At 37.6% G+C, this 25,928-nt stretch overlaps 1 long non-coding RNA gene across 2 annotated transcripts; it reads left to right on the plus strand.

The window, feature by feature from the left end:
• The first annotated feature begins 4,517 nt into the window (after nt 1-4,517).
• LOC117305561 lies at nt 4,518-25,258 on the plus strand. 2 transcript variants are annotated; one of them, XR_004520697.1, is made up of 3 exons: nt 4,518-4,600; nt 23,142-23,389; nt 24,713-25,258. It is a non-coding gene; the product is annotated as an uncharacterized LOC117305561 (long non-coding RNA). The 2 variants fall into 2 exon arrangements; XR_004520696.1 differs by lacking the exon at nt 4,518-4,600 and adding an exon at nt 18,097-18,146.
• Nucleotides 25,259-25,928: the final 670 nt, after the last annotated feature.

Genomic DNA, 25,928 nt, shown 5'->3' on the forward strand with positions numbered 1-25,928 from the left:
ACATTGTCAATAAATCTAGATTGATATTGCAGTTGATTATTGCTCATGTAGACTTGTTTAGATGAATGCTATATCTGTCTCTTATTCAACTCCCAACTTTAGACATTGTAAATAAATCTAGATTGATATTGCAGTTGATTATTGCTCATGTAGACTTGTTTAGATGAATGCTATATCTGTCTCTTATTATACTCTCAACTTTAGACATTGTTAATAAATCTAGATTGACATTGCAGTTGATTATTGCTCATGTAGACTTGTTTAGATGAATGCTATATCTGTCTCTTATTATACTCTCAACTTTAGACATTGTAAATAAATCTAGATTGATATTGCAGTTGATTATTGCTCATGTAGACTTGTTTGGATGAATGCTATATCTGTCTCTTATACTCCCAACTTTAGACATTGTTGATAAATCTAGATTGATATTGCAGTTGATTATTGCTCATGTAGACTTGTTTGGATGAATGCTATATCTGTCTCTTATTATACTCTCAACTTTAGACATTGTAAATAAATCTAGATTGATATTGCAGTTGATTATTGCTCATATAGACTTGTTTAGATGAATGCTATATCTGTCTCTTATTATATTCCCAACTTTAGACATTGTTAATAAATCTAGATTGATATTGCAGTTGATTATTGCTCATGTAGACTTGTTTGGATGAATGCTATATCTGTCTCTTAATATACTCTCAACTTTAGACATTGTTAATAAATCTAGATTGATATTGCAGTTGATTATTGCTCATGTAGACTTGTTTGGATGAATGCTATATCTGTCTCTTAATATACTCTCAACTTTAGACATTGTTAATAAATCTAGATTGATATTGCAGTTGATTATTGCTCATGTAGACTTGTTTGGATGAATGCTATATCTGTCACTTAATATACTCCCAACTTTAGACATTGTTGATAAATCTAGATTGATATTGCAGTTGATTATTGCTCATGTAGACTTGTTTGGATGAATGCTATATATGTCTCTTATTATACTCTCAACTTTAGACATTGTTAATAAATCTAGATTGATATTGCAGTTGATTATTGCTCATATAGACTTGTTTGGATGAATGCTATATCTGTCTCTTATTATACTCTCAACTTTAGACATTGTCAATAAATCTAGATTGATATTGCAGTTGATTATTGCTCATGTAGACTTGTTTAGATGAATGCTATATCTGTCTCTTATTCAACTCCCAACTTTAGACATTGTAAATAAATCTAGATTGATATTGCAGTTGATTATTGCTCATGTAGACTTGTTTAGATGAATGCTATATCTGTCTCTTATTATACTCCCAACTTTAGACATTGTTAATAAATCTAGATTGATATTGCAGTTGATTATTGCTCATGTAGACTTGTTTAGATGAATGCTATATCTGTCTCTTATTATACTCTCAACTTTAGACATTGTCAATAAATCTAGATTGATATTGCAGTTGATTATTGCTCATGTAGACTTGTTTAGATGAATGCTATATCTGTCTCTTATTCAACTCCCAACTTTAGACATTGTAAATAAATCTAGATTGATATTGCAGTTGATTATTGCTCATGTAGACTTGTTTAGATGAATGCTATATCTGTCTCTTATTATACTCTCAACTTTAGACATTGTTAATAAATCTAGATTGACATTGCAGTTGATTATTGCTCATGTAGACTTGTTTAGATGAATGCTATATCTGTCTCTTATTATACTCTCAACTTTAGACATTGTAAATAAATCTAGATTGATATTGCAGTTGATTATTGCTCATGTAGACTTGTTTGGATGAATGCTATATCTGTCTCTTATACTCCCAACTTTAGACATTGTTGATAAATCTAGATTGATATTGCAGTTGATTATTGCTCATGTAGACTTGTTTGGATGAATGCTATATCTGTCTCTTATTATACTCTCAACTTTAGACATTGTAAATAAATCTAGATTGATATTGCAGTTGATTATTGCTCATATAGACTTGTTTAGATGAATGCTATATCTGTCTCTTATTATATTCCCAACTTTAGACATTGTAAATAAATCTAGATTGATATTGCAGTTGATTATTGCTCATGTAGACTTGTTTGGATGAATGCTATATCTGTCTCTTATTATACCCCCAAGTTTAGACATTGTCAATAAATCTAGATTGACATTGCAGTTGATTATTGCTCATGTAGACTTGTTTAGATGAATGCTATATCTGTCTCTTATTGTAATCCCAACTTTAGACATTGTCAATAAATCTGGAGATGATTCCTACTCTATTGTTATTTCTTGTAACGTGAAGATTTATTCCACTATCTCGCTTCCTTATTCAATTTCCTTGTCTTGTAAAAACTGCTCTGAGCTTAGAGGTGTTTTCCAATGTACAAACGTACAAACCTGTAGCATTTTATAAAAACTGGAATGACTGATACTCCTGAACAAAGAAACTGATAAAATAGGAAGACCGCCAACAGAGGGCTAGATAGCTCAGTTGGAAGAGCACTGGCACATTAATCTGCAGGTCTGTCAAAGTGTTTCCATTTTATGGAACTTTGTAAAGTATTTAGTTTTGGCGCGCGGAATTCTTTAGTCTTTTCAGTTCGCGGATAGTTGGTCAGGCAGCCCATGGTCCGTTTTAAGTTGTGTAGTAGTTGTGCGCGTAGTAAAAGTTTGTTTATTGTTCTGGGGTCGAGGTTCAGAGAATTCCTTATTTGGTCATGATATTTGGTTTGGGTTTTGTGAATGGGCACATTATGAACATGGTATGTGGAATGTAGGTGTGGCAATCGTGGGAAGGTTTCTTGGGTAGGGATATAGTTAATGTAGAGTAGTATCGACGATGACTCCGACCGAGCAGGGTTGCTTGTAACGGTAGAGATTTAGAGAGTAAGTGAGAGTGGGTCGATTGTAACCACCCGGCGAGTGGGTTCAGCCCTCGCAGGTTATAGGGCAGACTCCACCGTAGAAAGAGTTTCTGTGAGATAGAAAAGTCCACCGCGGAATTTTGTGATTTTTGGAAAATCTTCAGTGACCGATTTCCATCGGCGCACACAGCCTTGAACCGTGCCCTCCTCCACTGTGAATATCATGGCCACCAAACCCCGGTTTAAATAAGACGCATGACGCCCAACCCTTGGTGACGAAGAGTTCAGTCAACCATCGACCGACTTCATGGGGCTAAAACTAAGGCCGTATACCTGAAGGACGGACTGTCAAAGTCGCCGAGCAGGCAAGAGACAAGAGTCGTGGCAATCGAAAACACGGGTTTATTTTATATTGATTTTGTTATATGTTTTAATGCGAGCTGGCCAAAGATGTGCTCTGAATTATTGATTTAATCGAGTAGACGAACCCTTGAGATCAATCCAAGAAAGTTGTAAATAATTTGTTCCTTTGAGTTAAACATGAACAAGAAAAGTTGTGATTGGTAATTGTTTGTTGTTTCAACCAAGGCTTGAAAGAAGCATCCTTAAGTTATCCAAGAAGAAAGTTGTATATTTTAAGTGATTTAATTAATTCATTGGTTTCCTCGGCCAACAAGGGCGTAAGAAAACACCCCTTGAGGTTATGACCAACAAAACTGTACTATATTTTCTGTAAATTTCTGTAAATATTAATCCCCCGTATATTATAAAAGAACTTGGTTTATTTCAAGAAGAAGAATTGTGTTCATCCTGTCAATTTATTTGAGTTCATTTGATGCATATGTCACTGTATTACTTTCTTTGTAAATCAATGTGACAAGGTCGTTGGTTTAAGTCCCACTCTATTCAGTTTGTCTATTTTCAACCCCAATTCGTTTTTTAAATTTCATAATTTCATACATTGATCGTAGGCTTGCTACATTATTTGATCTTGACAATAATAAAAATAATAATAATAATAATAATAAAAATAATAATAATGAACATTTTCTTAGTGCTGATATTCACCGCAAGCGGCGCTCATGGCACTTTTTTTATATATATTTAAGCAAGTCGCCATTCAAGGTGTGGGCTACAATTATTTTTGTCCAGAGGCCGTTGCCACCTACTCCTAGGGCTGGAACAGGGTTACCCCTTTTACAGTCCATACGGATGTAGGCTTGGGTATCATCAGTCCGAAGCCTGTCTGGTAGAGCAGAAAACACTACCTCCCCAATTTTTATGTAGCAAGTGTCACGACCAGGACTCGAACCCACACTCTGCTGATCAAACACTAGCGCTTGAATCCGGTGCTCTTAACCGCTCGGCCATGACACGCCAATATGGACAGAACAATAGTCTTTTTGTGATGATTCTGAGTCAATAAGTTGTTTATATTTCAAGGTTCTATAATTAGAAAATAGAATTAGCTGTTGCAAACAACTTACCAACCAAATCGACCAAGAGTATAAATGCAAAAAATAGTTAATGGCCTGACGTTTCGACCCTAGCAGAGTCTTTCTCGAAGGCTAAATAATTAATAACAAGAAACTCAATAATTGTAAACATGACAATTCTTTGTGCGTTATCTTGCAGCTCAATCTGGTTTATGGAACCAACAAGACTTGCTTCGAAAGGACTCTGTGGGTGACTTTGATTGTTGTTGCTTGACCCTACAGCCCTGCACCAACCCAGTCATAACGTATGTATAGACCCTATTCACACAACACGCAGCTCGCATACACGGACGTCTCCTGTCCACCATTTTGGGTGTCAAAAACGTGCACAAAAGGATGATACACGTGTTAAGGCTCATCCAAACAATGCGCATCTACCATGTCTGCCTTTTGGAAGTCAATATTGAGAGTTGCGCATATGACACATTTATCTATCCCCCTGACTAAACTTGCTTAGCAGAGTTTACCTGTCCCCCTGACCAAACTTGCTTAGCAGATCTGTCTCTCAACCAAACCTTGCTTAGCTCATGAGTTTATCTGTCTTTCAACCAAAGCTTGCTTACATGTAGCAGATGAGTTTATCTGTCTCTCAGTCAAAGCTTGCTTAGCAGATGAGTTTATCTGTCTCTCAACCAAAGTTTGCTAAGCAGATGAGTTTATCTGTCTCTCAACCAAAGCTTGCTTAGCAGATGAGTTTATCTGTCTCTCAACCAAAGCTCACTAAGCAGATGAGTTTATCTGTCTCTCAACCAAAGCTTGCTTAGCAGATGAGTTTATCTGTCTCTCAACCAAAGCTTGCTTAGCAGATGAGTTTATATGTTTCTCACCAAAAGCTTGCTAAGCAGATAAGTTTATCTGTATCTCAATCAAAGCTTGCTTAGCAGATGACTTTACCATCCCCTACCCAAACTTGCTTAGCAGATGAGTTCACTCGTTTGTCAACCAAAGCTCCTTGACAAAAGCTTACTTAGAAGAGAAGTTTCTCTGTTCCTCAACCTAAGCTTGCTTAGCAGATGACTTTAACATTACCTACCCAAACTTGTTAAGCAGATAAGTTTATCTGTCCCCCTGACAAGCTTGCTTTGCAGATAATTTTACCTGTCTCCAAACCCAAGCTTGCATAGCAAATGATTTAACTTGTTCCCTACCCAAATTTGCTTAGCAGATGAGTTCAACTGCCCCCCAACCCGTTTACCTGTCCCCAACCAAAGCTTGATTTGCAGATGCAGTTACCTGTCCCCAGAAAAACACATGTTTAGTTAGCAGATGAGTTTACTTGTTCCCTACCCAAGATTGCTTAGCAGATGTGTTTACCTGTATCTCACCCAAAAGCTGCTTAGCAGATGCGTTTACTTGTCTCCTACCCAAGATTGCTTAGCAGATGTGTTTACCTGTATCTCACCCAAAACCTGCTTAGTACATGAGTTTACCTGTCCCCCTACCCAAGATTGCTTAGCAGATGAGTTTACCTGTCCCTTACCAAAAGCTTGCTTAGCAGATAAGTGTATCTGTCTGTCAACTTAATCTTGCTTAGCATATAAGTTAAACTGCCCCTAACTTGCTAAGCAGATAAATTTATCTATCTGTCAACCCAAACTTGCTCAGCAGATGAGGTTATCTGTATCTCACACAAAACCTGCTTAGTAGATGAGTTTACCTGTCCCCCTACCCAAGATTGCTTAGCGGATGAGTTTACCTGTCCCTTACCAAAAGCTTGCTTAGCATATAAGTGTATCTGTCTGTCAACTTAATTTTGCTTAGCATATGAGTTTAACTGCCCCCTACCCAAACTTGCTAAGCGGATAAGTTAATCTGTCTCCAAACGCAAGCTTGCTCAGCAGATGAGTTTATATGTCTGCCAACACAAGCTTGCTTAGGAGATGAGTTTACCTGTCCCCTACCCAAAGATTGCTTAGCAGATTGAGTTTACCTGTCCCCCCCTATCCAAGTGGGACCTTTTTCAACCTATTAGCATTACTAGCTACCAATGCAAGAAAATGCAGTCCCCATCTGCCAATTCGTTTTGACAGTTATGACTGGTCTTTGACAATTACCAATAGTGTCCAGTGTCTTTGAGAATGTTGAGATACACCAAGTGAGAAGACTGGTCTTTGACAATTACCAATAGTGTCCAGTGTCTTTACGAATGTTAAGATACACCAAGTGAGAAGACTGGTCTTTGACAATTATCAATAGTGTCCAGTGTCTTTAAGATTGTTGAGATACACCGAGTGAGAAGACTGGTCTCTGACAAAGTACCAATAGTGTCCAGTGTCTTAAAAAAATTGAGATACACCAAGTGGGAAGACTGGTCTTTGACAATTACCAATAGTGTCCAGTGTCTTTGGTGAATGTTGAGATAGACCAAGTGAGAAGACTGGTCTTTGACATTTACCAATAGTGTCCAGTGTCTTTACGAATGTTGACATACACCAAGTGAGAAGACTGGTCTTTGACATTTACCAATAGTGTCCAGTGTCTTTAAGAATGTTGAGATACACCAAGTGAGAAGACTGGTCTTTGACAATTACCAATAGTGGCCAGTGTCTTTAAGAATGTTGAGATACACCAAGTGAGAAGACTGGTCTTTGACAATTACCAATAGTGTCCAGTGTCTTTGGTGAATGTTGAGATAGACCAAGTGAGAAGACTGGTCTTTGACATTTACCAATAGTGTCCAGTGTCTTTACGAATGTTGAGATACACCAAGTGAGAAGACTGGTCTTTGACATTTACCAATAGTGTCCAGTGTCTTTAAGAATGTTGAGATACACCAAGTGAGAAGACTGGTCTTTGACAATTACCAATAGTGGCCAGTGTCTTTACAAATGTTGAGATACACCAAGTGAGAAGACTGGTCTTTGACATTTACCAATAGTGTCCAGTGTCTTTAAGAATGTTGAGATACACCAAGTGAGAAGACTGGTCTTTGACAATTACCAATAGTGTCCAGTGTCTTTACGAATGTTGAGATACACCAAGTGAGAAGACTGGTCTTTGACATTTACCGATAGTGGCCAATGTGTCTTTAGGAATGTTTAGATACACCAAGTGAGAAGACTGGTCTCTGACAATGTACCAATAGTGTCCAGTGTCTTTAAGATGATTGCAACTGTAGTTTGTGACAATGTACCAATAGTGTCCAGTGTCTTTAAGATGATTGCAACTTGTATAGATCAGAGGATTAATGGTATCATACAACTGGATGACGATTGGATAAGGCCATTAACATTGTCAATGTCATCACAATCATTCTCAGTGCTATTTATTCTTTTTGCCATATTCTGTTCTTGCATACCAAGTTGGGGAATGGCCTCCCTGCGCTGTTTTTCTATGCGGCCTGCGAACGCAGGGTTTGCTGGGTTCAGAACCCTTAAATTGCTGACTCAACGCTGGGTATGCAAAGTGATTTGGTCAGACCATGATTTGATCAGACCATGATTTGATTTGTGGGTCCTTTTGTTTACCTCAAGCAAAGATTTTGCGATTACAGAAGCCGGTAACTCTTTGCTCACATCAAGTATTTCACGGGTTAGCAAGTAAATGTTTTTATTGTGTGCATGCTTAGACAGGTGCACAAAAATGGTACTCACACTGTAAGTGGAGGAATGGTGATTGGTAAGCATAGAACTCAATGGTAAGCATGGCCATGAACATGGGCCTGGATCCTTGCACTCAACTTCAATGTTTAGGATATGCAGACTGTTTTTACTGTATTGATGATTGCCAAATGTATCGATCTTGATCTCAAGTCATGTTGTATTTCAATTTGATGTTAAAGGTAGTAGTGTCCATGTTGATGAACTATTTTCCTGTTAGTGCTTCTTTATTGACCTATAATGGTCATACATGTTCAAGTATACTCATCGGATCATGTGAGTTATTCTAAAAGTTGGAGTTGGTGTCAATTTCAATGTTTAGGATAAACAGAAAGGTAAACTTTATTGATGACTGTGAAATGTATCAATCTTGGCATCAGTTATTTTCCTTTGCACATTGATAATCAAAAGTGAAAATCGCACAGCAATGTTTCCAGGAGAGTTGCGTACACTTTTTACTATGTAAAAGCAAAAATATATTTCGGAACCTGAGACAAAATTGTTTGTTGTGACATTTTTTTTATTCATTTCTCAAAAAGCATCTCAGTAAGTAATATTTAAGAAAAGATTTCTACAATTATTATCTTGTAACTTTAAATTGTTAATTTGTGGACATAGTGTTTTGTGTCTTACAAATGTAGCCAAATCCTTTAAAGGCAGTGGACATTAATGGTATTTACTCAGAATAATTATTAGCATAAGACCTGACTTGGTAATGAATAATGAGGAGCTGTTGAGACCCCAGAATTACATTTTGAGGTATCCAAACCAAGCAATTGACAGCACACAACTTTGTGTGACAAGGGTGTTTTATCTTTCATTATTATATCGCAACTTAAATATGACCAATTGAGCTCGAATTTTCACAGGTTTCTTATTTTATGCATATGTTGAGATACAGCCAGTGAGAAGATTTGTCTTTGACAATATTACCAATAGGGTCCAGTGTATGTAAGAATGTTGAGATACACCAAGTTAGAAGACTTGTCTTTGACAAACACCAATAGTGTCTAGTGTCTTAACGAATGTTCAGATACACCAAGTGAGAAGACTGGTCTCTGACAATGTACCAATAGTGTCCAGTGTCTTTAAGATGTTTGTAACTGTAGTCTCTGACAATGTATTATCAGTGTCCAGTGTCTTTTAGAATGTTGAGATACACCAATTGAGAAGACTTGTCTTTGACAATCACCAATAGTGTCCAGTGTCTTTAAGAATGTTGAGATACACCAAGTGAGAAGACTGGTCTCTGACAATGTACCAATAGTGTCCAGTGTCTTCAAGAATGTTGAGATACACCAAGTGAGAAGACTGGTGTCTGACAATGTACCAATAGTGTCCAGTGTCTTTCAGAATGTTGAGATACACCAAGTGAGTAGACTGGTCTCTGACAATGTACCAATAGTGTCCAGTGTCTTTAAGAATGTTGAGATACACCAAGTGAGTAGACTGGTCTCTGACAATGTACCTAAAGTCTCCAAAGTCTATAAGATGTTCGCAACTGTAGTCTCTGACAATGTACCATCAGTGTACAGTGTCTTTAAGAATGTTGAGATATACCAAGTGAGAATAGTTGTCTTTGACAATCACCAATAGTGTCTAGTGTCTTAAAGAATATTCAGATACACCAAGTGAGAACACTGCTCTCTGACAATGTACCAATAGTGTCCAGTGTCTTAAAGATGTTTGTAACTGTAGTCTCTGACAATGTACCATCAGTGTCCTGTAGTCTTTTACATCATACCAATAGTGTCCAGTGTCTTTTAGAATGTTGAGATACACCAAGTGAGAAGACTTGTCTTTGACAATCACCAATAGTGTCCAGTGTCTTTAAGAATGTTTAGATACACCAAGATACACCAAGTGAGAAGACTGGTCTCTGACAATGTACCAATAGTGTCTAGTGTTTTTATAAGATGATTGCAACTGTAGTCTTTTCCATCATACCAATAGTGTCCAGTGTCTTTAAGAATGTTGAGATACACCAAGTGAGTAGACTGGTCTCTGACAATGTACCAATAGTGTCCAGTGTCTTCAAGAATGTTGAGATACACCAAGTGAGTAGACTGGTCTCTGACAATGTACTAATAGTGTCCAGTGTCTTCAAGAATGTTGAGATACACCAAGTGAGTAGACTGGTCTCTGACAATGTACCAATAGTGTCCAGTGTCTTTAAGAATGTTGAGATACACCAAGTGAGTAGACTGGTCTCTGACAATGTACCAATAGTGTCCAGTGTCTTTAAGAATGTTGAGTTACACCAAGTGAGAAGACTGGTCTCTGACAATGTACCAATAGTGTCCAGTGTCTTCAAGAATGTTGAGATACACCAAGTGAGTAGACTGGTCTCTGACAATGTACCAATAGTGTCTAGTGTCTTTAAGAATATTGAGATACACCAAGTGAGAAGACTGGTCTCTGAAAATGTACCAATAGTGTCCAGTGTCTTTAAGAATGTTGAGTTACACCAAGTGAGAAGACTGGTCTCTGACAATGTACCAATAGTGTCAATAACAAAGTCCTGAAAGTGGGCCGGCATACGTCTGTCACGAGAGGACCGAGAACGGGATTGGACGGTAACAGCACTTGTCTGTAGTCCAACTGCTGCAGCTGTAGCTGTGCTGCAAACCCCGGTAGAGGAAGGTGAGGTCTAGACGATGGTGACAGTAACTGGGACTGGATGTGTACTGGTAGCTGGAGTTGCAACTGGAATAGTAATACCGCCAATGGTAACTGCATGGGTATCATCAAGAGGGGTTGTCTGGTTAATGTTTTTGGTCTCCATTTCTTTCGTAGCCATATCCATAGGTCGCTGGTTCGAATCCGGCTCGAAGGACCATGAAAAGAAGGTGTACTTGAACTTTGATTTATTGGTGATCATATACCCGTGGTTGATTAAGATGCACGCACGGGACTTTGGTGATTAATAGAAGTGATTCGATGATTGGATTAACCTGGATATTTAGGAATTATTTGAGGAATTTACGTGATTAGTTTGGATTTGGACTTGTAAAATGGCGATTGGTATGATCATGGAAACATTGGAGATTTTGATTCAAGAGAGGGCGCTATAACAAAAACTGTCCTGATGCGGAGACTTTCTGACAAATAGTGTCCAGTGTCCAGTGTCTTTAAGAATGTTGAGATACACCAAGTGAGGAGATTGGTCTCTGACAATCACCAATAGTGTCCAGTGTCTTTAAAGATAATTGCAACTGTAGTCTGTGACAATGAACCATTAGTAACCAGTGCCTTTAAGAATGTTGAGATACACCAAGTGAAAAGACTGGTCTCTGACAATGTACCTAAAGTCTCCAAAGTCTATAAGATGTTCGCAACTGTAGTCTCTGACAATGTACCATCAGTGTACAGTGTCTTTAAGAATGTTGAGATATACCAAGTGAGAATAGTTGTCTTTGACAATCACCAATAGTGTCTAGTGTCTTAAAGAATATTCAGATACACCAAGTGAGAACACTGCTCTCTGACAATGTACCAATAGTGTCCAGTGTCTTTAAGATGTTTGTAACTGTAGTCTTTGACAATGTACCAATAGTGTCCAGTGTCTTTAAGATGTATGTAACTGTAGTCTCTGACAATGTATTATCAGTGTCCAGTGTCTTTTAGAATGTTGAGATACACCAAGTGAGAAGACTTGTCTTTGACAATCACCAATAGTGTCCAGTGTCTTTAAGAATGTTGAGACACACCAAGTGAGAAGACTGGTCTCTGACAATGTACCAATAGTGTCCAGTGTCTTCAAGAATGTTGAGATACACCAAGTGAGAAGACTGGTGTCTGACAATGTACCAATAGTGTCCAGTGTCTTTCAGAATGTTGAGATACACCAAGTGAGAAGACTGGTCTCTGACAATGTACCAATAGTGTCCAGTGTCTTTAAGAATGTTGAGATACACCAAGTGAGTAGACTGGTCTCTGACAATGTACCAATAGTGTCCAGTGTCTTTAAGAATGTTGAGATACACCAAGTGAGTAGACTGGTCTCTGACAATGTACCTAAAGTCTCCAAAGTCTATAAGATGTTCGCAACTGTAGTCTCTGACAATGTACTATCAGTGTACAGTGTCTTTAAGAATGTTGAGATATACCAAGTGAGAATAGTTGTCTTTGACAATCACCAATAGTGTCTAGTGTCTTAAAGAATATTCAGATACACCAAGTGAGAACACTGCTCTCTGACAATGTACCAATAGTGTCCAGTGTCTTTTAGAATGTTGAGATACACCAAGTGAGAAGACTTGTCTTTGACAATCACCAATAGTGTCCAGTGTCTTTAAGAATGTTTAGATACACCAAGATACACCAAGTGAGAAGACTGGTCTCTGACAATGTACCAATAGTGTCTAGTGTTTTTATAAGATGATTGCAACTGTAGTCTGTTACATCATACCAATAGTGTCCAGTGTCTTTTAGAATGTTGAGATACACCAAGTGAGAAGACTTGTCTTTGACAATTACCAATAGTGTCCAGTGTCTTTAAGAATGTTTAGATACACCAAGATACACCAAGTGAGAAGACTGGTCTCTGACAATGTACCAATAGTGTCTAGTGTTTTTATAAGATGATTGCAACTGTAGTCTTTTACATCATACCAATAGTGTCCAGTGTCTTTAAGAATGTTGAGATACACCAAGTGAGTAGACTGGTCTCTGACAATGTACCAATAGTGTCCAGTGTCTTCAAGAATGTTGAGATACACCAAGTGAGTAGACTGGTCTCTGACAATGTACCGATAGTGTCCAGTGTCTTCAAGAATGTTGAGATACACCAAGTGAGTAGACTGGTCTCTGACAATGTACCAATAGTGTCCAGTGTCTTTAAGAATGTTGAGATACACCAAGTGAGTAGACTGGTCTCTGACAATGTACCAATAGTGTCCAGTGTTTTTAAGATGATTGCAACTGTAGTCTCTGACAATGTACCAATAGTGTCCAGTGTCTTTCAGAATGTTGAGATACACCAAGTGAGTAGACTGGTCTCTGACAATGTACCAATAGTGTCCAGTGTCTTTAAGAATGTTCAGATACACCAAGTGAGAAGACTGGTCTCTGACAATGTACCAATAGTGTCCAGTGTCTTTAAGAATGTTGAGATACACCAAGTGAGAAGACTGGTCTCTGACAATGTACCAATAGTGTCCAGTGTCTTTAAGAATGTTCAGATACACCAAGTGAGAAGACTGGTCTCTGACAATGTACCAATAGTGTCCAGTGTCTTTAAGAATGTTCAGATACACCAAGTGAGAAGACTGGTCTCTGACAATGTACCAATAGTGTCCAGTGTCTTTAAGAATTTTGAGATACACCAAGTGAGAAGACTGGTCTCTGACAATGTACCAATAGTGTCCAGTGTCTTTAAGAATGTTGAGATACACCAAGTGAGAAGACTGGTCTCTGACAATGTACCAATAGTGTCCAGTGTCTTTAAGAATGTTCAGATACACCAAGTGAGATGACAGGTCTCTAACAAAGTACCAATAGTGTCTGGTGTCTTTAAGATGATTGCAACTGTAGTCTTAGACATCATACCAATAGTGTCCAGTGTCTTTAAGAATGTTGAGATACACCAAGTGAGAAGACTGGTCTCTGACAATGTACCGATAGTGTCCAGTGTCCAGTGTCTTTAAGAATGTTGAGATACACCAAGTGAGAAGACTGGTCTCTGACAATGTACCAATAGTGTCCAGTGTCTTTAAGAATGTTCAGATACACCAAGTGAGATGACAGGTCTCTAACAAAGTACCAATAGTGTCTGGTGTCTTTAAGATGATTGCAACTGTAGTCTTAGACATCATACCAATAGTGTCCAGTGTCTTTAAGAATGTTGAGATACACCAAGTGAGAAGACTGGTCTCTGACAATGTACCGATAGTGTCCAGTGTCCAGTGTCTTTAAGAATGTTGAGATACACCAAGTGAGAAGTCTGGTCTCTGACAATGTACCAATAGTGTCCAGTGTTTTTAAGATGATTGCAACTGTAGTCTCTGACAATGTACCAATAGTGTCCAGTGTATTTAAGAATGTTGAGTTACACCAAGTGAGAAGACTGGTCTCTGACAATGTACCAATAGTGTCCAGTGTCTTTAAGAATGTTGAGATACACCAAGTGAGTAGACTGGTCTCTGACAATGTACCAATAGTGTCCAGTGTCTTTAAGAATGTTCAGATACACCAAGTGAGTAGACTGGTCTCTGACAATGTACCAATAGTGTCCAGTGTTTTTAAGATGATTGCAACTGTAGTCTCTGACAATGTACCAATAGTGTCCAGTGTCTTTCAGAATGTTGAGATACACCAAGTGAGTAGACTGGTCTCTGACAATGTACCAATAGTGTCCAGTGTCTTTAAGAATGTTCAGATACACCAAGTGAGAAGACTGGTCTCTGACAATGTACCAATAGTGTCCAGTGTCTTTAAGAATGTTCAGATACACCAAGTGAGTAGACTGGTCTCTGACAATGTACCAATAGTGTCCAGTGTCTTTAAGAATGTTCAGATACACCAAGTGAGTAGACTGGTCTCTGACAATGTACCAATAGTGTCCAGTGTCTTTAAGAATGTTCAGATACACCAAGTGAGTAGACTGGTCTCTGACAATGTACCAATAGTGTCCAGTGTCTTTCAGAATGTTCAGATACACCAAGTGAGTAGACTGGTCTCTGACAATGTACTATTAGTGTCCAGTGTCTTTAAGATGATTGCAAGGCCATTAACATTGTCAATGTCATCACAATCATTCTCACTGCTATTTTTCCTTTTGCCATATTATGTTCTTGCATACCAAGTTGGGGAATGGCCTCCCTGCGCTGTTTTTCTATGCGGCCTGCGAACCCAGGGTTTGCTGGGTTCAGAACCCTTAAATTGCTGACTCAACGCTGGGGTACGCAAAGTGATTTGGTCAGACCATGATTTGATGTGTGGGACCTTTGCAAACAAATTATTATTTTTCTAAATAGTAAAACAAGTTCCATTTATGGAACCAAACAAGTGAAATAGTAAAAATAAGCCTGTATCTATAATGGATAAGATAATTGTTTTGAGTTATGTCTCTAATCCTCTGAGATACACAACATCTATTGACAGCACAAGTTGGATTGTAATACGTTTATTAAGGACTTAAAGACGCTGAACACATTTGGTAATTGTCAAAGACCAGTATTGTCACTTGGTGTATCTTAACAGTTGGAATTGTGGGTTTGAACCCTGGTCATGACGCTTGTATCCTTTAAGGGGTATAAATAGGCACCTGCGAGCTTAGCGGTTAATATTGTGTTTGAAAAAGCTTTAAGAGTGCACAGAACAGGGCAGTTGTAAAGCTCATTGACACATTATTCAAAAATGCTTGTTATAATAAATATTCATAAATACCTCAGACAGTTTTGCTATTCCTATTGGTGGAGAGCGCATCATGTGGGTGTGTATAAACTTTTGTTTGTGACCAGTAAAAAGTGTTGAAACATGGGCATGACACACGAGCTTGCACCTATGCTTATAAGACAATTTCTTCATTCCTTTTGGTTGAGAGCAACGGCCGAGACAGTTGTGCCACACCACATCGCACAGCATTCCCTTATAAGGAGTTGTTAACCCGAGGGCGGCGGAGGGCCTTACCATTTTCATAGCTGGAGGGATGTTGTGTTGAAAGAAATCATTGAACAATTTTTGCATTTATTTTGTTTTTTGACCCAAAGTGTTGATGTTTTTTGACCGAAAGAGTATTTATGACTGGGAATCAAAGTGTGTTGAATCAGTTTACAACTAGTTTTCAACGAGGCCTGGTTCTTGATAATTTACCTCCACTTCGTCTTGGTAAAATTATCAAGAACCAGGCCTTGTTGGGATTAAACCACTAGTTGAAAACCTCTTAACCACACATTGATTCCCTTATTTAAGGTTTTTATATGATGGGGGGGGGGGGGGTTACAAATTGCCTTAGTTTGTATTTTAAGCCAAATTGGCACTGCGCCATGTGTAAGTTAAGGGTTGAATAATATCTAAGACAACAACTTGATGGTCTTTCATTAGTGAACACGCAAATTGGATTGACAAGAAGATAGTGTTGCCCTGTTACAAAGGGGGAGCTTTATAGACAAAAGACAACCTCCAATTTGTCAAAGCCTTGTACCATTATGACAGGATTGTCTATTTCTAACAGTGTAATACAGTACTAAGTCCCTGGACTTAACTTGTTTGTGAGTCACTAGACTGCATACATTGTGTGGTATGCAAATGAGGAAGCATGTGCTTGTGACTTTTAGCCAATCAGTGACAAGCTTGCTATGACATCATCAGACATGCAGATAATTGTATTGTAAAGCTTTGTACCATTGTGTCAGGATCTTGTGTATTGTCAGCATTTCCTGTACGTTATAAACCTCCACAAAACCTTGCCCTGAGCCATGTGACATAGCAACTCTCTGCTGTCTGAAGAATTCAACTTGTACTCAAATCCAGATTCACTAAAAGCTTTTTGAAAAACTAGAAGTATTTTATTTTATTTGTTTGTTACTGAATGGAATGAAATTAACAATATTAAAAACATGTTTACTTTCGTAATCAAGGCAAATGACATGAATGACAAGATCCTTTATCTCTTTAAAAAGATCAAATTATTTAAACCAACAAAAAGTACGCTTTTTAATTTGGCTTACTCAGTGCATTCTGTATAGGATTCTCTCAGAATGTACAAATGCTTCAAGCAAGGGTTTTTGTAAATATGCAAAAACCCTATGCAAATGAAGATGAAACTTGTAGCCAATCAAACTGCATGAAAATATTGTGTGCTGGGGCATCAGTGCACAGAGTATGTTGGTTTGCTTGTTCAGTTTTCAGGGAAGATGTGTATTTCCCTATGGATAGGGAAAGTTGGAGCAAAACTTAGACATTGCTTTTTCAATCAAAACAGAATGGTACAAACATGATGACACCTTAGGTTTTAGGAGGTGTATTTGCTTTAAAATTAGACAAATTATAAGGCTTGCTAGCAAAACCATGTGTACGTTGGTATTTGCCATTTCATGACTAATGCTTATGTCGCAAGGTTCACCACAATACACCTGTTGGCACCATACCATTTGCAACCTCACAAATCTAATGAGTCATTTATGCAAAACTTTAGTCTAATTAATGTCCTTTCAGCAAAACCCAAAAAAGAAAAAAAAAACAGAATAAACACAGTAACACTGAACAGGGGCGCTCTAATTTGGGATTTTTTCAAAAGTTTTGCAGCGGCTAGTCAGCAAGTATTTATTAACTGCGACCACACAGATATCAAAATATAAAAGAAAACAGCACCCCAGCCCAGTTACCTGCTTATTCTTAGCAGGTTTAGTGCGAAGATTTACAACACTTTAAATACCACCGCCCCCACTCCCCCCCCCCCTCCGCATAAAACAGCTACTTTGCTGAGATATGTCGCATTTGTTGTATGAAGGTTTTATAAAATAAAGTATTATAATCTAATGAGTTTTTCTTTTCCATCCTTTTTTGCCGCTTGTGCTGTGGCTGTTGTATGAAAATAAATAAATAATATAGACAAATAAATAAATAAATGTACCAAAGACAACAGAAACAAGCAAATGTTAACTGAAAAAAAGTCAAAGATTGACAAAAGTTAAAGTTTTAGCAGACGATAGATGATTATTTATTTATTCACTTTTTATTTATTAATTCGATTATTTTGTATAGAAAAAATACTATTAATTCTCGAAATATCTCGAGAGATCACAGACCTCCTTAAAACAAGTTATCTGAATTTAATTTTAAAAAGTTGATCCGAAAGAGGGCGCAAGACCGAGGTCAATAAACTTTTTGGTGCGTTCGTTTAGCTTCCCTGTGTCGACCCTGGTGTGTGACGGGGTTTTTTTCCAGGACGAACGTGGGTAGTTATCTGCACACGCTCGTCCTAGAAAAAAAAAACGCTAACAAAGAAATTGGGTCTGTCCTAACTAGTCGCCATTCCTTGCCGACTCAAAAAAGATTCGATTCTTGCTAAGAATCGATTCCACTTCTGTTATCTTTCTTCTACTTTTGCCTATAGATTAGCGTTATGTTTCCAAAAATTAGTGTTCTTTCCATTATCGACTTTAGTAACCGGCTAGAGTTTCGGTTATTTGGAAATCCGCGCCCTGACTGCGTTTGCTGGGATGCGAAAAGAGCAACCGAGGCCGAGGTAAATGTCCATTATTTATTCATTAATCAACACTTTTCCTTCATTTAAATGCATGTATCATAACTTCTGGTATTTCGTGGTTGAAAATTTGAGCTGATATTCTTGCGTAGATTGTAAGACCTCCACAAATTACGAGTTTATTGTTAAGTAAGGAGCGAAATTTTATTTTAAAATGGCGATTTTACCCGCCGTAACGTTACACATGTGTTAAAGGAACACGTTGCCTCGGATCATGGATCGGTCGAGTTGGTCTCTGAAAAGCGTTTGTAACCGTTTGTTATTAAATGCATATGGTTGGAAAGATATTTTTAAAATAGAATATAATGATCCACACAAGTATCACTCGAAATTGCTTGGTTTTCCTTTAGTTTTACCTCGTCGACTACCACGGTCGGCCATTTATGTATCCTCTGCTTACCAGTTTTCACGCTATTTATGCCTTTTTCTTTGAATTGGGAAAAAAATAATGATGCCATATATCAACCGATGCCCTAATTATCTTTTTTTTGTTAATATGAAGTATGCAAACATATATTAAAACTTGATGGACATTGAAATGTTCACACCACACACCAATCTTCGATGACTTCAAATGGCCCCATTTGTTTTGAATTTTTCCTGTTTTCACAGCAAACAAGAAAGCATGGTTTCCCCGTGAAGCCATACATGGAAGAAACATCTACAGTGACTGCAAGTGTTCTTTGAGACTCTGTAGACTCTTTGAGACTCTGAAGCCAGCAGTTGTCTTCGTTTTATTCAAAATATTTTTTAATGAAATTTTAAAATTACCATGGTAATTTGCAAAAAAAAAAAAAAAAAAAATGGGTGAATAATCATTGGCTTTCAAATCTGATTTTTACTTATTTTTTCCCGTTCTTTTTTCTCTTAAAATTTATAATAAAGCGTATAAATAAACAGTGATAATTGAATCAACAAGCTGATCGTGTAAATTTTAATATTAATAATAATATTGATTGGAGGGTTAAAAAAAAAATCTCCAAAAATATTAGAAAATGATATAAGGCACATGGCTTCTTTAAGCCTCTGTATTTTTTCCCAGAATGCTCAGCAAAATATTCAGTCACATGATTTGATCATCATGAATTGTGAATTGAAATAGTGTTTGATGAAACTTTTTCGGTGTGCAATTTTTTTTTATATGGCCTCAACATTATGACATATTTTTGTACCTTGTAGAAATGCCTAAAATACCAAACTTTGTGCATTTACACGTGCAAATATCCAGTGGAGCCTTACGTGTTTCTAAGTTTTGGTCAAGGGAGAGGAGACTCTTTGCTTGGCAAATAAAACCACACAATTTGTATCTAGGGACTGTTTACATTGCGCACAGAGAGGTAAAGATTTGCCACGATTTTAGGGACACCTCGAAAACAGGACCTCCTACGATACAAAATTTAATGTTTGACTCCCATAAATGGCCGACCGTGTTAGTTTGCAAAGTAAAAGTAAACCACGCATTTTGTAACACCCCTTTCACAGAATAGTTTTGTCCAACTCGGTCGTGGCTTGACAGTTCGGCGAGTGGGCTGGTGTACAGCGCTTGGTGGACAAGTGACCAAAAGATAAAGCGTTGAGCATTATTGAGAAGTCAAAAGATGTGCGATGCAGCAGAAAAACAACAGTGACTAAAAATAACAAATCTGTGAAGATTTGAACCCAAGCCATTTGCAAATTAGATTTTAATAACACGTCTGGAACAATATGCTTATTTAGGGCCTACCGCTTAAACTTGAATTCCTCAGACTATAGAGACAGTTGCTATGTGATGTCAAATGGTTCGGGCAAGCTTTTGTATAACATCCTCCAGATGAGCAAACCCTGGTACCATTGTTCCATACACATCCATTGAGAGTCCCGTAGGGGTGCTCAATCGTCTCTTACATAACTAACCTCAAGATGAGCAAACCCTGGTACCATTGTTCCATACAATCAAGTGATGTGCAACATGCTCACACAGTTGGTGGATTTCTAGCGCTAAGTATGAAATAAGAGTGGGTTCGAGGGAACACTTATTTGACCAACTGTCCAACTGCCTATAATAAACTAAGCATACCCAATTGTATTTTTGGAAGATGGCAACAGAACTTTGAGAAGATGAATATTTTAATGTCACCAAGGTATAACCTGTATAACCCAATAATTACTGCTCTCTGTGATTGGGGTCCATGTGTTTTGTACCAGAAAATGACACCCTCAGCTTCGCCCTGGGTGCCATTTTCCCCTTCCTGTGTACAAAATGCCATGTACCCCGTCACAGCGTGCACACGCAAAATGGCTTATTGGTCGTTGAAGTTTGGCATGGTGTACTTTTGAGTTATAAATATAATTACAGACGTAGATAGAATGTGATCTCAAGATGGATAACAGTCTAAAAATAGCATATTGTCCACCATAAAAAAATGTAAGGTTCAAAATTCGGAAATCATTTCACATTCGAACAACGCATGTACATGTAGTGATGAAATTTGGTATTCGGTTAACCACTGGCCAACTATCCGAAATTAACCGGATATTCAAATATTTGTTTTCCGCAGCTAGAGGGCGCTATTAAAAAAATGATATTAGTTTTAGACAGTGTCACTCGGTTCCTTCATCAAAATAACCGGATCTTATTAAAAGATGGCGATTTGCTTTCTCTTTTGATCGTGATTGACTCTACGTGAAAAAAAACTTTCGTAATCTTTGAACAAATTACATCATTTTTTTTTAACTCTTCACGGAGGTGAGCATAGTTAAATACTTAATTTATGCTGTCTAAATAGCAGTTTCAATAGGATTCAGACAAAACATTCTTATCGGTTGTCGCCCCAACGGTCGCGGATAATAGGAATCCGGTTTCTTGGTTGTAATTTGTGGACTATCGGGTTAATTAAAAGTTTTCAAGTTTGTGTTAATCCCTCTTATGTTTCAACCTGAAAGCTTAAATTTGGTGAGTTAAACAAAACAACTGTGAAAATCTTTCAAAAGATATTTTCATCCTCTGCAAAATAAAGTAAACTTGTGACACAAGAAAATAATCACATTGACAGTAAGCCTATCCGATGATTTCTGGATACGGCCGTAAATGGATTGAATTTTTATGGTGCAGTGAGGAGCGTATGGCGCTATGTTTATCTTGTGTGAGTGCTAAAGGGTTAAACTGTAATGTGCCCATCCTTAAAAAGTATACCCCCTGGTGACCACAACATTTTACACAGATGGTGTGTGTGTGTGGGGAGGAGGAGGGGGTGGGGGCGTGGGCACGAACTGTGGTTTCATCATTTGGGATGGTAGGGCCACTGATTTTTCGCGATAGCGGAAAACGGACGGAATTCGCGGAATCCGCCCTCTGAAACGGAAAACGGGATTTCAGAAAATTTGATCATTTTTTTAAATTTTTTTTTTCTTGACGCCAAAACTATTGAAATTGCATCCTTTATTAAGATTCTTTTTGTTAAACTAAAAAAGCATCCGAAATCAGACCATTAAAAAGTACGAGATCGTAACCGTGGATCATTCTGTTCTACATGGTTCTACTTCACACCACCATCCATGTTTACACACACCATGGAGGTAGAATTAGTATGCACACACCATGTACACACGTTGTTATAACATGGTTCAGCGAAGGGCATTATTCGCGGCACGTTTTTAACATTTTTTGTTCACCCAAATTGCATTTTCTCCCTCTCTTTTACCAACAATAATACACAAACTAGCTTACCTATGATCTATAAGAACACATACAATGTTTTTTCATCTCGGAAAGGTCTAAAATAAAACCGTAAACTGTCAACATTCTGTCGCCAAAGCGAAAACAAAATGGCTGACATTTTGTTTGTGGATGGAGAACGGTCACGTCCATAGACTTGTTCCCAAGTCTTTGATCATGCTGAAACAGCGCCCTCTTGTGGACACACTCCTGTCATTAGCCTACGATGTGGCTGATGCAGAGAATCAACTGCAGTTTTAGACTTGGAATCAAGTCTATCACATCATGTGCATTGATACTGCAGTCACAGTGCAACCTTTTTACCCTGACTACATGTTTTTGTTTCATCGAAAAGCAGTATACAAAATAATCCACAATTAAAAAAAAAAAAAAAGTTAAAGTATTTTTTTGAAATTTGTCATTTCAAATGAACATTTTACGAAGTCAGCAGTGTAACTTATCTCAAATTGATTTTTATAAGTGTGTCCCTGGGTATTAAATAACCTTTTATCTAATTCAAAAAACATGAAACGGAATTTTTTGTGCCTGAAACGGAATTCATGTTTTTGCCAAACGGAATTTACACTTTTCTGAAACGGAAAATCAGTGGCCCTAGGATGGGATCAGAGAGTACACACGCACACAAGCTTAAATTCCCCGCTAATCTGTGCAATACGGTTGACCTAAGCACAGAATTCCCTGCGTATGCAAACGCTGATTCTTCACTTCTGGTAAGCAGAGTCATGAGATTGGGCCCAATTGGTGCTGTATAATTTTTCAAAAAGCAAGACTGTCAGACTTGTTCAGTCTTTAAGCTATTTGACACTTTCCATAAACAGTATTGTCCAAGGCCCACACTTCGTGTATCACAACTTTTATATAAAATAACAAACCTGTGGAAATTTAGGCTCAATCGGTCATCGGAGTTGGAGAAAATAACGGGAAAACCCACCCTTGTTTCTGCATGTTTTGCCGTGTCATGACATGTGTTTAAAATAAATTTGTAATTCTCACTATCGAGAATTTATATTGTTTTAATGTTTTCTCAAAAAGTATAAAGCATTTCATGGAACAAAATTTCAAGAGAAGCCTTTCACCATTACCTTCTGTAAACCCTGTAAGTTATTTGTAAATCTGTGAACTTTTTTTTTTTTTCTGTACCGAAAGTGTATAATGGCTTTAAGTTTGAATTAAAAACTCTTTTACTCAATATTGCTTGTATTTAAACCTTTGTGGGGGTACATGCATAAAAACCTCAACTTGTTTATTTTCCTTTCTTCCAGATTGACTTTTCAACATTCCTCATGACACACTGAGCATCATGAGGTGGACTCAACATACAAGCAACATGTGACAGTAAACTGAAGATGTAGAGGCATCACAGAAATACAATGAACTCCTTGGCACTATTGGACCCAGACAGATTCCTAACATCTACTGCTATTTGAAATGATCAAACCATGGAGGAGTACATTGAGTGGTAGATTCTAATGATGGCCAAGATGAACTGCTCATAACACAAACTCAGAAGGTAGGTACAAAATGTATACTGCACTTAAAACTCAGATTGAACTCAAGTACAGTAGAGACTGCTCTCAATGCTTAAAATATGTAAACGACTACAGACCAAGTGACTTAATTTAAAACAAAGGGTTTCTCTCTGCTTACAGTCAATTGACAACCCCACAATGGTCAGCAATGCAAAGGACACCATTCAGAAATATGTAAAAGACTACAAGACCAAGTGACTAAATTTAAAACTAAGGGTTTTTATTCATTTTTTATTTATTTTAATTCTTCAGACAATACAATTCAAACAAGCACAGGCCGTCCAGGGGAAGGCAAAAGTTAAAAAAACCTCCCAGACCTAGCTCATAAAAAGTAAAAAATGTATATGCTATACGTAACACATTTTAAAATTGCAGTGACAATTTAAACAAAAGATGGCAAGTAAAAGCAATACACACTCCCTAGGACTCCCTCTTGAAAATTCCAACACTTTGAATGTCAGGCATATTGATGTGGCTGGGTGCTTAAAAATTTTCAGCTGAAAGTAAAGCTGACAAGCCTCCCAAAAAACTATTCATCCAAGCTGGACATAGCTTTACTCAGCACATTGGTTTACATGGATCTATTTTTAATCAGAAACATTAAGAAAAACCGAGTTGTTCTGTTTAAACAGTGGCTACAGGATGACCTCAATATTTCAACTAGTAACTTTTTATTGCCAAGTAGACATCGTAGATGCCGGTTAATAACCATTTTACTCTAAAAATTTGCATTTAGTAATAAATAATTCAAATAAAAAATGCACCTCTCCGCGCGACTTTTTTAGCCGAGAATCAAAAACAGCTTATCTATGATAGGGATATGCAATGACCCTTTGACGTCATTAGCGCTTTTTCCCAATAGCGTTTGTGCACGGGTTCACCAGCTTTGGCAAATTGAGGGCGCTATTTTCCACATCAAATAGCACTGGTGATGCCATAATTCCTTTGTCGTGTGGGTTTGTTTGACCTCACGATTTTTCAGAATTTGGCTTGAAGTGTTTCGGAGAAAAAAAACATTTTAACCATGTTTAAGCGTGAGGTAAGAGATTCATTATTTGTTTTCTGTTTTCTATTTACTGTGACATCTATTACAAAAGTGTAACAACTAATATATCTGAGCTTTCTGTAGCCGGCCTTTAAATAAGATCTAGATTGTCTCATAGAACCTGTGCACCTTTCAGTGGACAAGGGGTTTGGCCTAATTGAAGTTAGCACTTCCTCATTAAAACAAAATGTGTGAAGTTTCATTACATGAACATCACATAAAAGGTTCAAACTTATGACCTCTCCTTTCTTGTGTTTAGTGTGAAGTTTCCAACACAACCTTAACTGAAGCTCTTCGATGTCTGTTCGCCCAGCGCCTTGCCATGAACTACTGCGTGTTGTTTCAACTCAGGGAATTATGTGACTACAGGGCGACTACATGTAACTGGATCGCTTTGATGTCTGTTCACCTCTCGTTGATAACACTCACCATGAACTACTGTTTGGTTTTACCAACCCAGGGAAGTAGGCATCTACAAGACGTCAATGCTGGAACATTTCTTGACACTGCAGACAAACACTGAACTAAGGATCTTGGCCATCAGACTGAGATGGCAATTGACAGAGGAGGTGATTTCTACAAGGACTCTTGGAAATCCAACCAGTGTTCATCATTTTCATCAAACAGTGTTTAAAGCATGGAACGTTTCTTTGTTGATACTAACAATCTGTGAATGACTTCTTGGCTTCTTTAGGCCAAGTATTATATGTCATCAATTAATGGAACACTTAAGTGACACCATGATGACATGATATGAGACTTTGCTCTTTGTGTGGAGATGCAGAACATTTATAGATAACTTTTTGACCCCAGAGTGACATGAGGTCACCTGGGGTCATAGTGAAGCAGAATATGGACATTTATCTGGAGGAATTGAACAGGATAATTTTGAATTATTTACTTTGTATGAATTGTATTAGCCCCTCACAAAAAATACTAAAAGGTTAAATTTAAGAAGATGCAATGTAGGACCAATCATCCTATCTGATGAATATCAAATCCAATGATATAAGTTGTAAGGACAAGTTGGGATGTTTTACTGCAATCTCCTAAAACGTAAAACCAACAAAAATTCAACCATGAAGTACACAAAATTAGCATTTAATGTGCTCAAACAATTCTATTCCTTAAAAAAGGTAGCACAAAATGCGATCTTGACAAAAAGTTCAATATAAAACCATAGAACTAATAAATGAGCAACATGTTTATTTGTACATTTCAATTTGTTAAAAGGTAGCACTACTTGACATAAAATCAATTTATACATACAAACAAATTCTGAGGAATACACTTAAACGATTTCACTTTTCCAGAAAGTGGTACATTTGAAAGCTGATTGACGAAAAACAAAAAGTACATTATTTGATACAAGCAATTATTGTGAGGGGCTTATATAATTATAAGACTTGTGACCGCATGTTTACAAATAGGTCTTGAGCATAGACTTCTTGCTGCACAAAAAGTGTAGATGGGTT

Source organism: Asterias rubens (genome assembly GCF_902459465.1).
Source record: "Asterias rubens chromosome 8 unlocalized genomic scaffold, eAstRub1.3 super_scaffold_89, whole genome shotgun sequence".
NCBI lineage: Eukaryota > Metazoa > Echinodermata > Asteroidea > Forcipulatida > Asteriidae > Asterias > Asterias rubens.